The sequence below is a fragment of the Sardina pilchardus genome, chromosome 18 (assembly GCF_963854185.1).
Source record: "Sardina pilchardus chromosome 18, fSarPil1.1, whole genome shotgun sequence".
NCBI classification, from domain to species: domain Eukaryota; kingdom Metazoa; phylum Chordata; class Actinopteri; order Clupeiformes; family Clupeidae; genus Sardina; species Sardina pilchardus.
Window position 1 is genome coordinate 25,802,492 of NC_085011.1, and position 13,914 is coordinate 25,816,405.

The 13,914-nt window shown below is 41.2% G+C and overlaps 1 long non-coding RNA gene across 1 annotated transcript; it reads left to right on the forward strand.

The window, feature by feature from the left end:
* The first annotated feature begins 890 nt into the window (after positions 1-890).
* Positions 891-3,614, forward strand: LOC134064518 (uncharacterized). The gene is made up of 3 exons (XR_009936306.1): positions 891-975; positions 2,578-2,739; positions 2,944-3,614. It is a non-coding gene; the product is annotated as an uncharacterized LOC134064518 (long non-coding RNA).
* The last annotated feature ends 10,300 nt before the right edge of the window (positions 3,615-13,914 follow it).

Genomic DNA, 13,914 nt, shown 5'->3' on the forward strand with positions numbered 1-13,914 from the left:
ACAACTCGTTTCACATTTTTCTCCAAAGCAAAACAATATAGCATCAGCCGGCCACGTTGGCTGTGCCATAGCAGCTTATGCGAGCTCAGAGTGGGTTATTGAAATTTAGAAGACCGGGGATGAATGGGAGTCAGACTGTCGAGGATTTTGTGTGTGTGTGTGTGTGTGTGTGTGTGTGTGTGTGTGTGTGTGTGTGTGGGGTGGAGAAAGTGTGCTTCTTTGTATCTCAAAGGAGTCTTAGGAAATCCGAGGAAAGCTGAAGTGAGATGTAAGGGGGAGTGGAGCCTGCTGATTCCCAGCTGATTGGTGGAGCCTTTCTCAGCCTGTCTCCTTTACCTCTTTAGATGGGAGTGCAACGGGCGTGCAGGCTCAACAAATTAACATTTATGTTTGGTTGTGTAATCAGTTACTACAGTTGTTTTTCCGATGGCAAGCATTAAAAGATATATATATTGTCATTCACAAAACTTTAACTTCAGTGTCCTCATGCATGAATCACTAGAAACAAATGTAAACATGTGTGTGTCCACCCTCCAGCCTACACATGCATTACAGTAACTGGCCCAACCAAATATTATCCATGCATGGCATATCACACTGGTGTTTGGTGTGTTTGTAAGTAGTAAACAATTGACTCCAGACGTCACTGACTCTCACTGGAATACAATGTGATGACTAAGCGATAAACCAGTAGTGCAGATTGGAGACATTATGCAGTAATGTAAACACACACATGACTTCATATCACGTCCCAACTAACAGTGTACACACAAGTTTGTATTTGCCATTTTCAAATATGTCTGTGCCTCCATCTAGAGTTTGTGTTTGGGAGTTAAAAACTACTCATAACAAGCGAGATCATGCGGTGATTTTGGAGGGGAGGCATATATATATTGGAGCTTTTCGCCATCTGGATCCTGTTACTGAAGATGTTGATATGCATCCAGAAGAAAGAGGAGAATTTTAACCACAGCAGTGAGTAAAATGCCCCTGCTTCTGGTTTGGTTCTTCAAAAGGAAGACACATGCACTGATCTGAAGTCTTACAGTCAGCGCACCTGGGTGATGATACATTGGAATTTGAAACTTGACAGAGATTTTGCTCCTGTTATTGTATTAGCTTGTCTGTGAGATCAAGTTGGCAAATAACTACACTTTCTTTTTCAGCTCAATTCTAGGCACACAGGCCACAGAAGATAGTATTCTGGGATTGTGTGTGTGTGTGTGTGTGTGTGTGTGTCTGTGTGGCTGTGCATGTCCTAGATCATGATTCATGAGCAACCATATGTCTTTGCATGGCATATGTCTTTTAACATGACTTATTTTTGTCATGAACAACTGCATAGAAAAATGCGCTGCTTGTGAAACGGTATATCCTGACAGTCCATCGCCGTCCCTCGGCACTAAACCAGTGTTGTCCAGAATAAGGTTCAATGCCACGCTGTAACCTCATAGGTCACTCGCTGACCTCATGGAGGCAACACCTCTGTTTGAATTGGCATTTCCTACTCTGGAACTGCGCAGAGGGGGAAAAAAAACTGGTCTCTCACAAAACCTGAAAGGAGTCGAAAACATGACAAATCCCCGAGTAACGAGCGGGCCGATCTCCGGCCCACCTATTCTCCAGGTTAATGAGTGATGGAGTGGCAGCTTTTCTGACGCAGACGAGATTGCACTGGTTGGTTCGGAAAGGCCAATATCTCTACAGTGTGGAAATTGAATAGCAAATATGTTAAATCGGCAAACATTCCAAAATCACTTTATTCATTTTTTTCCTAAATTGTTTTTAAATACATTGCTTTAACATAAAACTGAAGAATTTGCTTGTGATACGCTTGTAATGGCTCGCAGGTCAGAGAGATTAAATGGACATCCAGTCATAAATTAACCAGATATAGTTTTGGGATAGGTAGATATATAATCAGGTCATTTCCACCTGGTAAATATGTACAATGGCAAACAAAAGAGACCTGATACGTTGGTAGAGAGAGGGAGGGAGAGAAAGAGAGATAGAGAGAGAGGGTAAGAAGGAAAGAGAGAGAGAGAGAGAGAGAGAGAGAGACGAAGTGCAAATGTCATTTGAACTGTCGGTTAGTATGATAAAGCATTATCAGCAAGTGGTGATCAAATTAGCCTGTGTTGTTCGCTGGGTCTCTAATGTACATAAACACACACACACACACACACACACACACACACACACACCAATGTACATGTGAGCCCTCTCTCTCTCTCTCTCTCTCTCTACACAGTTTAGTTCAATAGATCAAGGACATTTACATTGACACTAATTTGACACTTCTGTTGACACTACTATTTGTTGTCATAATCCTTCTTTCAGAAATCCTGTGTTTGGCATGAGGTGGTGAAGGGGGTGATACTGTATACTGTATACAGGAGAAGCTGGGGGCTATAGCATCCTGATCTTCACACTGCCATCAGAGTGGGACGTTTGACCCATTGGGTCCACAGGAGTCTACCCCAAACTTGACTAAACCAGACGCGACAAATATGGAGTAAGACAGGTGAGAAAAACTAACATAAACACCCCCCTTCTCTCTCTCCTGTCTCTTTACAGGTCAAGGCCAGCTTTCCTGAGTGGTCTCTGTACTGTGGGGCTGATTACAAACCAGTCACTTCCAGACCCCGGCTGTCACAGATTAAGCAGGGACATTGCTGCAGAGGCCATAGCTTTTCATTGTGAGATTAAAGCGAAGGCTACAGCCCTCTGGTTCAGCAGGTACAGTACAACACATGTTGAGGATGGCGAAAATGAATAAGCACTTTTTTTTTACATGACGTTAAAAATGATTGTGTTTGTTATTTATTTCAATCTAAATAGTAATGTCAGATGTGCTATGAGAGATGAACTGGATGATTGTGTCTGCTGGCCTCCCATGTAGAACCTGCTGGCACAAAATAATAACAGTTTGTCTTATTTCAGGTCCTGTAGGGAAGTGGCCCAAGTGGGTATCATAATAAAGAAGGGAAAACATGCAGGTTCATGCTACTGTAATATAGACTGCACGGCATGGCACCAATGTTACTTCACTGTGGGGAACACAAGCCAATGGTTTGGCCAACTTCCTCTTCCTTCCGCCTATGGGGGCAAACCTCCCTCAGCAGCCACGCCATTGGCTACCAGGGGCTTGGAGGAGTGGGGAGCAGCAGCCAATAGCAGCCTCCTGCCAGGATCCAGGGTGGGTGGGGAGGACTTCCTGTGCCCTGACTGGCTGCCTGCACCACACACTCCCCCCAGAGCATGGTAGTGTGAGGGGAGGGGTGAACACGGGGTGGCAGGAGCAGACCTGGTCAAAGCAGGTCGGGAGCCGATCCTGACTGCCTGAATGGAGCCGCTACACAGGATCCAGTGCACTCCGGGTTCAAGGCTGCACCCCCACACACAAACACACACACATACACACACCCCACACACCTACCCTATCAGTGTACAGTACGAATGTGTGAGGGAATGAGTGGATTTACTCCGGAAAGTATACTTTGAGTGCTCACAGGGGTTAAAAAGCACCATTTAAATGCAGTTCCTTTGCCATTTGCCAGCTATCATTTCCCACCTCTTTCCCCTTCTTTGGCTTCATTGTCCTCTTCTGCATGATTAAAATCACTATGTGTGTGTGTGTGTGTGTGTGTGTGTGTGTGTGTGTGTGTGTGTGAGAGAGAGAGAGAGAGAGAGAGAGAGATAGAGAGAGAGAGAGAGAGAGAGAGTATGTGTGTGTGTGAGTGAGTGTGTGTGTTAGTGTGTGTGTGTCTATGTGTGTAAGTGACACGATTAATGATTTACAATCAATTTACAAAAGCTGGACTTGTCATCCTGCCTCGGCTGTCATAAAGACAACAAGAGGGCCGGCGTCTCTTTGATAGTTCTTTCACATTTTAGTGCTACGGTAACGCACACAGATCACCGTGACAACAGAAGTGTGTGTGCGGCCGACAGACGTCTGCGGCCACAGCTGTGGAAGGCACATGACACGAGCGTGTAAAAATAACACACATTTGGAGAGGAGCAGGTGAAGCAGATGTTCCTGACAAATCACTCTCCCATGTCCAGAGGACACCACAGAACCACACATTACAAATATGCAGGTAACACAGGGTGCAGTCTGCACTAGGCTCATCAGCAAAAGGTGATGCTGGCCAGCAATAATGTCGACACACTATTAAAAACAAGTGACCCTGTTTGACCCTGGAAGCTATTTCCATTTTGTTAATGGCCTTAACCTCAGTAAAATAAATCTACTGTAAGAATCATAAGAACAGCTCAAGTAGCTAATATAATGCAATAAGGCACCACACTGAATGACTGTGCTTATAAAGAGATATCAGACATCGAAGCACAGTATAAGCTCAGAGAGGAGCTGGGATTCTGTCCACCCCAACATCAAGTCATGGTTTTGGATTGGACAAGACATTTTTATCACACACAGACTCACACAGAAGAAACGGGAGATGTTTCCACCCTGCTTCAATGGCTTACTGGAATTCTGCAATGCTCTCACTCTCTCTTTCTCCCTCTCTCTTTCTCTCTCTCTCTCTCTCTCTCTCTGTGTGTATGTAGGCATGTGTGGTGTCCCTCAGAGCAAATCTCAGCACATTCCATGTTTTAGTGACCAGAGGTACATGTAGCAAACACACACACACACACACACACATACACACACACACACGGGGAGAGAGACAGAGAGAGGGAGAGAGAGAGACATAGAGAGAGAGCTTTGTCTGCATCTGTTAAGAACCTTAAACATAAAAATAACATCTTTCAGCTGCAACTACTGTTATTGAGTGGAGGAGATTATTTTGTTTGTTTGTTTGTTTGTTTTGTTTATTTTCTTGCCATCGTTATTCAATCTTTTTTCAGCTTTCTGTTTGACCTCTAGGTGTCAGTGTAAACATATCATAATAGTTCCAGACATTGGTACATGCACTCCATAGATCTCAATTAAGAATGTAGCAATGTGTATTTATATGTATGGATTAGGTTTGCCAGCAGACTCTGGAACTCAGCAGGTCTCTGGATGCTTTCTGCAGAGATCACACAAGAATCGCCATTTGCACCATCTGCATGCACGAGTCTGTGCATGCATCCCCTGTGCATGTCATTTAAAAAAATAGTTCTTGGAGCAGTTCGATTCAAACACATACGTTGGCCATGTGAAGTTATTGATTCTTTTTCATCATGTAGGTTAAGAAAACAGAGAGTTTTTGCCTGAAACATGGCTATGTCCAGACATGTCCAGTCTGACCCAGTTAGAGCAGGCTGTGTGTGAGCTCATGAGTTCATGACGTATGTGCAGGGGGGTAGACAAACCGAAGCAGCAAACATCACACAAAGTACACACACACACACACACACACACACACACACACACACACACACACACACACACACACACACACACACACACACACACACACACACACACACACACACACACACACACACACACACACACATATTTTACTTCTTTACTTCTTGTGTTTATAGTTCAAAATAAATGTATACACACATTTGATGGATGCAGTAATGCTCAGACGTGATTCAAACATGTGACACCTTTTCTTCCTAATGTGGAGACTTCCATTTAAGGACGGGATTGAACAGTAGCCTGCTGTTCTTAGCCAACTGTTTTGCTTTCAGTTTTGAGAACCAGGTGAGACCCCTGGCCAGCCTACTGTATGTACATGGTCCAAACTGCCAAATATGAATGCACAAAATACATATGTGTTGCCAAAAACACAGATTTGTATAACAGTCAGACCAGAGATTGTTAAATAACAACAGCCTACATAAGATGAGCACATTCGTACTGCTCTTATCTATGATAGAAATATCAGGTCTATTGGCACCAGAAAATATTAAAATCTCTACATGGCAAAAACAGAACATTTGAACTGATGCCAATTTAAGTGAGAAAAAGCATGAAAAGTTATTAGACATAATATCCACAATTCTATCATGTCCAGAGATACCATTTCTACCTAAAATGTGAACAGTCCAATGTTATTTCTGCACAGCAGCTTTAACATTCTCCACCTGTAGGTGGCAGATGATTTCACTGAACAAATAGCTGAGCCAACTCACATAGCCATGATGATCATCGTCATCATCACCATCAACCAGTGATTAATCAGGGAAGATTGACTGATCTAGAGTCAGCTCTGACTGCGCTGGAGCTCTGAGTGAAATTTTACTTTGATGCACACAGTCAAGGGCCTATAGCACAATTAGCATAAATGAGGCATACAGACCTGGAGCACTAACTGTCAGATGTCAAATTACACTACCAAAATGACATTAAATACTTTGGTTGCCTCTGCGCTTTGCAAACCTCAGCTTTTTACTAAAATCCCCAAAACAAAAACACCACTGGCTCTTGCTGCCAACTAATGATGTCACCAAATAAGAGTTCCAAAGAGTTCTAACTAAATTTGAAATTTGCGTTCACTATATCCTCTACTGATTCATTGTCCTTCAGTGAATTTCCAGTCAAAGCAATGCAAAAGTGAAACTGTTTAGTCCGCATTGTCTACTGATATCAGAGGAATATTTTCTTTTTGGAATGTACTGTATGTGAATAATGACTCACAATCAGTGAGTCACAGCAGGCCTAACTAAACATTGGGGAGGGGCACTAATAACGTTTAAATAGCAATTTGTTCATTTTAGGTACAAAAAAACACTGATGATGGAGTGTCCTTGGTCATTGGCCTATACTGCCAAGAGACCCAGAGAGGACAGAGCTTTAAGCTCTTTTACCTTTTACAGCACTGCCCTAAGTTCACAATTATATGTAACAACAACATGTGATTCAACAGTCAAATAAAGAACAACAACACAGAAACGTTTTATCAGTGAAAGCAAGAACACTGTGCAACAGAGCAACAGTTGCATCATCAGTTATACCCACAAATTGGCTTACTGACACATACCTGTCTAATTTATAAGAGGGAAAGAGAGATCATTTTGAAATGGAATGAAATTTGATATGCTGAGAGGGAAACTAGTTTCCCAAAACTATTCCGTTCCAAATGGATGAAATCTAAAAATTGGGTAGCAGGTATACAGAACAAGAAAAACAACTTTCTGTCTACGCACGAAAGACTTCCAGTCAAAGCGAGGATTTAAGAAACACACACTGATGGTATCAATACGGTCATAAAGAGTAACAATGATCTTGTTACAAGTTAAGAGAAACTTTAAGTTGGTGTATAGTAGGCCTTCTTTTTAAACGGTTTCAGTAATATTTACACAGTAAAGCTTACATTTGATGCATGATTCAGTAAATTATCACAATCTTGTTTGTATTTTTCCATAGCTTCGACATAGGATCTAATCACCACAAGTTTATCATAGGGACTGACTCCAAAATGGATCAGTCTGTTCATTGTGGGCATGTGGGAACAACTTGTGATCCATCTGTGAGGGGAGACCATGAGGCTCATGGACCAGGTCAGACATTGAGATCTGTGTCTCCTGCACCCAGTGAGCTGTCTTTGAAATCCATTGAACTGCCTCCTATACTTGGCGGAGAGGATGCTGACACTAATCAATGGTGATGTGCTAATGATAGCTATGTGTTGAGAATACAGTATGTTGATATTAGAAGTTGATACAGAGTATCGTTAACAAATACAAACAGCACACAACTGTCATTTTAACTGGTTGTGGTCTGGTATTATTATTCTCAATGAGACATTCTTATCAGCGTACTGTTTACAGAAATGAATAGCGTTCATATCAGTACATTTACACTTGCGACAACATTAGTTTTATTCATTTATTAAGGAACCCAGTGCCTCTTAAAAGCTGTTCTGTTCTATTTGAAATCCATTTTCCTCATTTTTTTTATTACGACATTAAGATCAATTTCCAAAAGAGGATTTTTTATTCCTCTTTTAAGTCAACTTTAGCATGGGTGTAGCCTATTCACTTATGCCGACCACTTTATATGAAATTTAGCTGTCACCTTTCTTCAAAGCGACTTTCCGTTTCTTTATAATACTGTCCATGTTTTACTAAACAGTGTGCTCAATTTACTTTTTAAAGATTTGAGTTGAGCATTTATTTGATTTTTTGCAAATTGAGTGCACAATTTAGTAAAATGTGCACGATTTACTAAATTGAGCACACAATCTAGTAAAATGAGACCACAAAATGAGCATAGTAAGTAGTACGAGCACACAATCTAGTAAATTGTGTGTGCAATCTAATACAATGAGACCCCAATTTAGTAAAATGAGCACACATTCTCTCAATACAAAATATCTTGCAATGGCACCTCCCTGGCTCCTTACCTAGGCTCCCTATGATTTTATGTATAGACGAGACCAACTTTTTATTAACAAGCATGCCTAATTGTCTTTGGCAGTCCTCTCCACAATTTAAGACAGAAAATCCTTTAATCTATGTGCAGATTGAAGGTAGAGCCTGCCCATCCTCACTCAGAGGAGTATGTGGAGGCTGGCATAGCGTGTGGGGTCAAGGGTCATTCACACACCAAGAGATCTGTATCTCCAGCACCCAGCGGCCAGTCTCTCAAGTCCATGGAGATTCCGCCTATTCTCGGTGGAGAGGCTTCATCTCCAGATGAAAGGTGAGGATGCATTAGTGCCTAATAGAGAGTAATAGGTGATTGGGACATGGTAAAACAGCCAACACCCATACATTTTAGAGCGATTTTGCAGTAGCAGTTGGTTTTCGTAAATATTATTTATTGGACTTTTTCTTTTTTTGCTGAATATTTCCTTCTGGTGCATTTAGATTGAGAACTGTGCAGACCACATACGTACAAGTGGACCCTTTGGACAAGGCACAATCAGATTTTAACTGTCCTTTTCTGTTTGGTAAGGCTGGAACTTGTTTACATTGGAAAGATGCGGATGAGATTTTTCTTAATCAAGCCATACATGAAGAGAGAGTACCTAGAATCACATCTATACATCTACTGCAAAAAATAAATAATGGATTTATCACTGACATTGCAGACACGATTGGCGTATCACTATTGGTGGTCTTGATTTATTCTTTCAATGTATTTCTTTTCAACAGAGGAGATCTTGCAGAGAGTCAAGCTTGAACATAAAGCCACCATGAGAAACAAGTTTGAGTATGTATGTGAGGGAAATACAAGACATCCAATTCCCCTGAATAGCATATTCACACCCCTGTACATTACTGAGCGACGTTGGGAAAAAGTTAATACACACGAAGTTCGTCAAATAGAAGAATCAAGGCGACAAACACAAGACAATGAAGTTGACTGCAACAACATCTTTACACCACTGTGCGAAGAAGACAAGGATATTAGAATTGTTGGTAACACTTTACTTGACGGGTTCATTCATAGCACATTCATAACAACTGTCATGAACTGCCCATGAAGCACTCATGACTGATCCATGAAACATGACTCAACATTCATACCAACACTTTCATGAATGTGGAATCTAGTGATCCATATACAGGGTATTATCTTCTCCAGCGTTTGTAGATATCTTATGAATATTTTATGAAGTCTACTTCAAATGTCACTTTACTACAGTATACGAGTTGTGAAGTATTCATCAAACTGGGAAGTGAACTAGCCATCTGTGGACCTCTGAATGGTTGGACATTCCTGTTTTATATATCTATATAGTCATTGGTGTAGACAATTACGCATTCTTCAGAGGTTATATCATAAAATAAACAAACAGACAAACAAAAAACTAAATTCTCCTGGACACTGACCTTCCCCGTTGACTAAGATGTGACATGATCAGGCAAGTTTTTGACGTCATTGTCTTCCACATTCATGAAAGGGTTGGTATGAATGTTGAGTCATGTTTCATGAGACAGTCATGAATGCTTCATGTGCAGTTCATGACAGCTGTTATGAATGTGTTATGAACGAACCCGTCAAGTAAAGTGTTACCGAATTGTTCTAACCAAGGGGGTTGCTGGCATTGGGAAAACTGTGTCTGTGCAGAAATTCATCCTTGATTGGGTAGAGGGCAAGGCAAACCATGACACAGATTTCATATTTGTGCTCCCTTTCCGGGAAATAAATTTGATAGCAGATAACCAGTTCTCTTTTCACCAACTTCTCTCTGAATTCCACTCTGCCTTGAAACAGCTAAAAGATAACAAGATGTATGCGGAGTGCAATCTGGTTGTCATTTTTGATGGACTGGATGAAAGCAGAATCACATTGAACTTTACGAGTGATCAAGCCCTGAAACTCCATGATGCTTCAAAGATATCTTCAATTGGCGATCTAATCACAAACCTGATCCAGGGGAATCTTCTCCCATCAGCTCACATATGGATCACATCAAGACCAGCAGCAGCTGGACAGATCCCTGATCAGTTCATCAGTCGTGTGACTGAAGTGCGTGGATTCACTGACCAACAGAAGGATGAGTACTTTCAGAAGAAAATAAGTGATCAGACTCAGGCCAACCAAATCATCTCACACATTAAGGCATCAAGAAGCCTTCATTTCATGTGCCACATACCAGTTGTCAGTTGGATCTCGTCCATTGTGCTTCAAGAAGTCTTCCAAAACAACAGGGAAGAAATACCCCAAACTCTTACTGAAATATTCACTCATTTTTTAATCATTCAGATGAACATGAAGAGCCAGGAATTTGGGGAAATGGAAGACGGGGCTCCAAGCAGCAAGGTTCTTGAGGCAAACAAAGATGTCATTTTGAAGTTAGCAGAACTAGCATTCACACAACTGGAGAAAGGAAATCTGCTGTTCTATGCAGAGGACCTTGAGGAATGCGGCATTGATGTCACTGAGGCCTCATTATACAGTGGTTTGTGTACAGAACTTTTCAGAGAAGAATTCGTGTTCAGGCAAAAAAAGGTGTTCAGTTTTGTTCACCTCTCGATTCAGGAGTTTCTTGCAGCTCTCTATGCATTCTACTCTTATGTGAACAGAAATTTCAAAGCTCTGAAATCTCTCCTCGCTGGTTGGGAGAGACAGCACTTCCTGGAAACACTGCTGAAGGATGCTGTGGACAAGTCCTTGGAGAGTGAAGATGGACACTGGGACATGTTTGTGCGGTTCCTTTTGGGGCTCTCACTGGAGTCGAACCAGCGACTCCTACACGGCCTACTGACACACATAGTGAGCAGCTCAGAGAGCAGCGAGAAAACCATCAAATATACCAAAGAAATCATCCACTACAAAGACATCAAGGAACGATGCATGAATCTCTTGCTTTGCTTGCTGGAAATGAATGACAACTCCTTACGCACAGAGATTCAAGAGTACCTGGAGTCTGGAAAAGAGCTCTTTCCTTCTCACTGCTCAGTGCTGGCCTATATGATCCTTGTCTCAGAAGATGTACTCGATGAACTTGACCTTCAGAAGTACACCACAACCAGTGAGGGTCGTGGGCGGCTACTGGGAGCTGTGGGTGGCTGCAGAAAGGCACGGTTAGTAAACACATGACCGGCTGAATACTGTAGACAGAACATCGCAAATTGGGTTCTCTTGTGTTGTCCATTTTGAACATTAATGAAAAATGTATGCTTTTTCATTTGTGTCTGTGAATGGATCCATGTGTTATTCTAAAATGTATGTATTTAGACAAAAATGTCATTGTAGTTATTTGTCTTTCTCTCTGTAGTCTGATTGGCTGCTGACAAGGGAATTCCTGAAGACAGTGACCTCAGCTCTTCAGTCAGAAACCTCTCAGCTAAGACATCTAAATCTGAGTCACAATGACCTGAAAGATTTGCAAAATGAGCTCTTTACTGCCATCAAGTCTAAACATTGTAAACTGGAAACACTTACGTGAGTACTGATCCCATCTGATCAACAATGACATACACTCGTACATTATCAAAATAATGTATAAAAGCCCTAAGTACAGTATTCTTCATACATTTCATACATTTCTATAGGCTGAATTGTTGTGAACTGAAAGAGGACTTCTGTGGCCTCCTAAGCTCCCTGCTCAAGTCAGAGAACATGTGCTTGAAAGAGCTTGATCTGAGCAACAATGATCTTTGTGATAAAGGAATAGAACAACTCTCAAATGGGCTTATGTCTCCCAAATGTAAAGTTGAAGTTCTCGTGTAAGTATAAAATATCAAATTAATTGTGATAGCTGCACAGCTGTGACACACAAGTAGAGGAGAAAACATTAACATTGTTTGAAGTATTTGAAGTGAGAAGTGACTCTATAGCCTATAGCTATAACATTCTAAATGTGATTCTACATGTGAATACTTTATTCAGCTGTGCTTATTTATAGTAAATGGTATACCTAAGTATTTGGTAGCAGTTTACCAGCTGATGAGGACCTGCATTTGGCATGTCATATTGATAAGCACAAGGTGATGATCAGCCCATTCCATTGCAGGCTCTCAGGTTGTCTTGTATCAGAGAAGGGTTTTGAAGTGGTAGCCTCAGTTCTAGAGTCAAACCCTTCCCACCTCAGAAAGCTGGATTTGAGCTACAATCACCCAAGTGAAACTGCGGTCTCACGCATCTTCTCTCTGGAACAGAATAAAGGCTATAAACTTAAGTATGTTAAATGATTGATATTAAATATCAGAGACAATTTCACTCTTCCAAAATATTTACCTCTGGTTTAGTATGTGTGTGAACATGAACTCATGACTTTTTTTTGTGGACGTGTTTTTTTTTTTTTTTTCCCGACAGTGTTGGACATGGGGGAGAGTTGAGATTTAAACCAGGTCTGAGAAAATGTAAGTGTTTTAATTTGTATGTTTTTGTGATTTCAGTGTTTCTGTGAGCTTATGCATAATTGTTTAACTGCAGGTAACCAGACCGACAGTCAACAACAACTAAAATTTTACTTTTTTCTGGTGTGCCATATTGTTCTGTACATGTTTTTCTTTTATTCATCCATACAGATGCATGTGAGCTCACAATGAACCCAAACACACCACACAAAGACATAGCTCTGTCCAAGAAGGACACCAAGGCCAAACGAGGGATCATGCAACTGTACCCTCCCCACGAAGAGCGGTTCGAGGTCTTTGAGCAAGTGCTGTGCAGAGAGGGTCTGACTGGACGCTGCTACTGGGAGGCTGAGTGGAGTCACAAAGGAGCTGCTATAGCAGTGGCATACCAAGGCATCCACAGGAAAGGAAACGTTGGCAGCGAGTTTGGTTCTAATGATAAATCCTGGAGCTTGAAGTGCTGTGATAATGTTTACATTGTTAAGCACAATGGTAAAAATATTGACATACCAGTGCCACCATCCAACCGAAACTGTATAGGTGTGTATCTGGACTGGCCAGCAGGAACATTGTCTTTCTACAAAGTCTTTAATGAAGGACGGGTGCATTTGCACACATTTTGTACAACATTTACTGAGCCTGTGTATCCAGGGTTTGGGCTTGAATATGACTCATCTGTATATCTTTGTGAGTTTAAGTAGTTTCCTTTATGCTGGTGTGCCAGGCAATCATTTATGAGAGTTTGTATTTACTGTATATTTTCTTATATGTAACTTGTATAATTTACTGTGACTGTCATGGGTACTGCGTGTGTCATTTCATCAAGGTCAAACCTCTAGACTCTAGTATCTTTGAATAACTTAAACTGCTTCCCATTAAACAAGCTTGCTTACCTGATGAAGATCAGGTGTCTGAATGTTACAAAATAAACAGGGTGTGAACACTCTGAATTTACTTCCTTGTATCTTACAAACAATAATTTGAGGGTGCAAGCCAACTAGGAAATTCCTTCCGCCAATGAATATAACGAGATAACAATTATTTAAGGAAAAAAATGTCTGTAGAAATGCATGAAGAAGGATTTATAATTATATTTTTCACCGAAGAATGAATTGTGTTTATGTTAACTAAACTCTCTGTCCGGTTCATTTCAGCCCAGAAGAGTAAAATAGTTCATAAAGTAGTTAATGA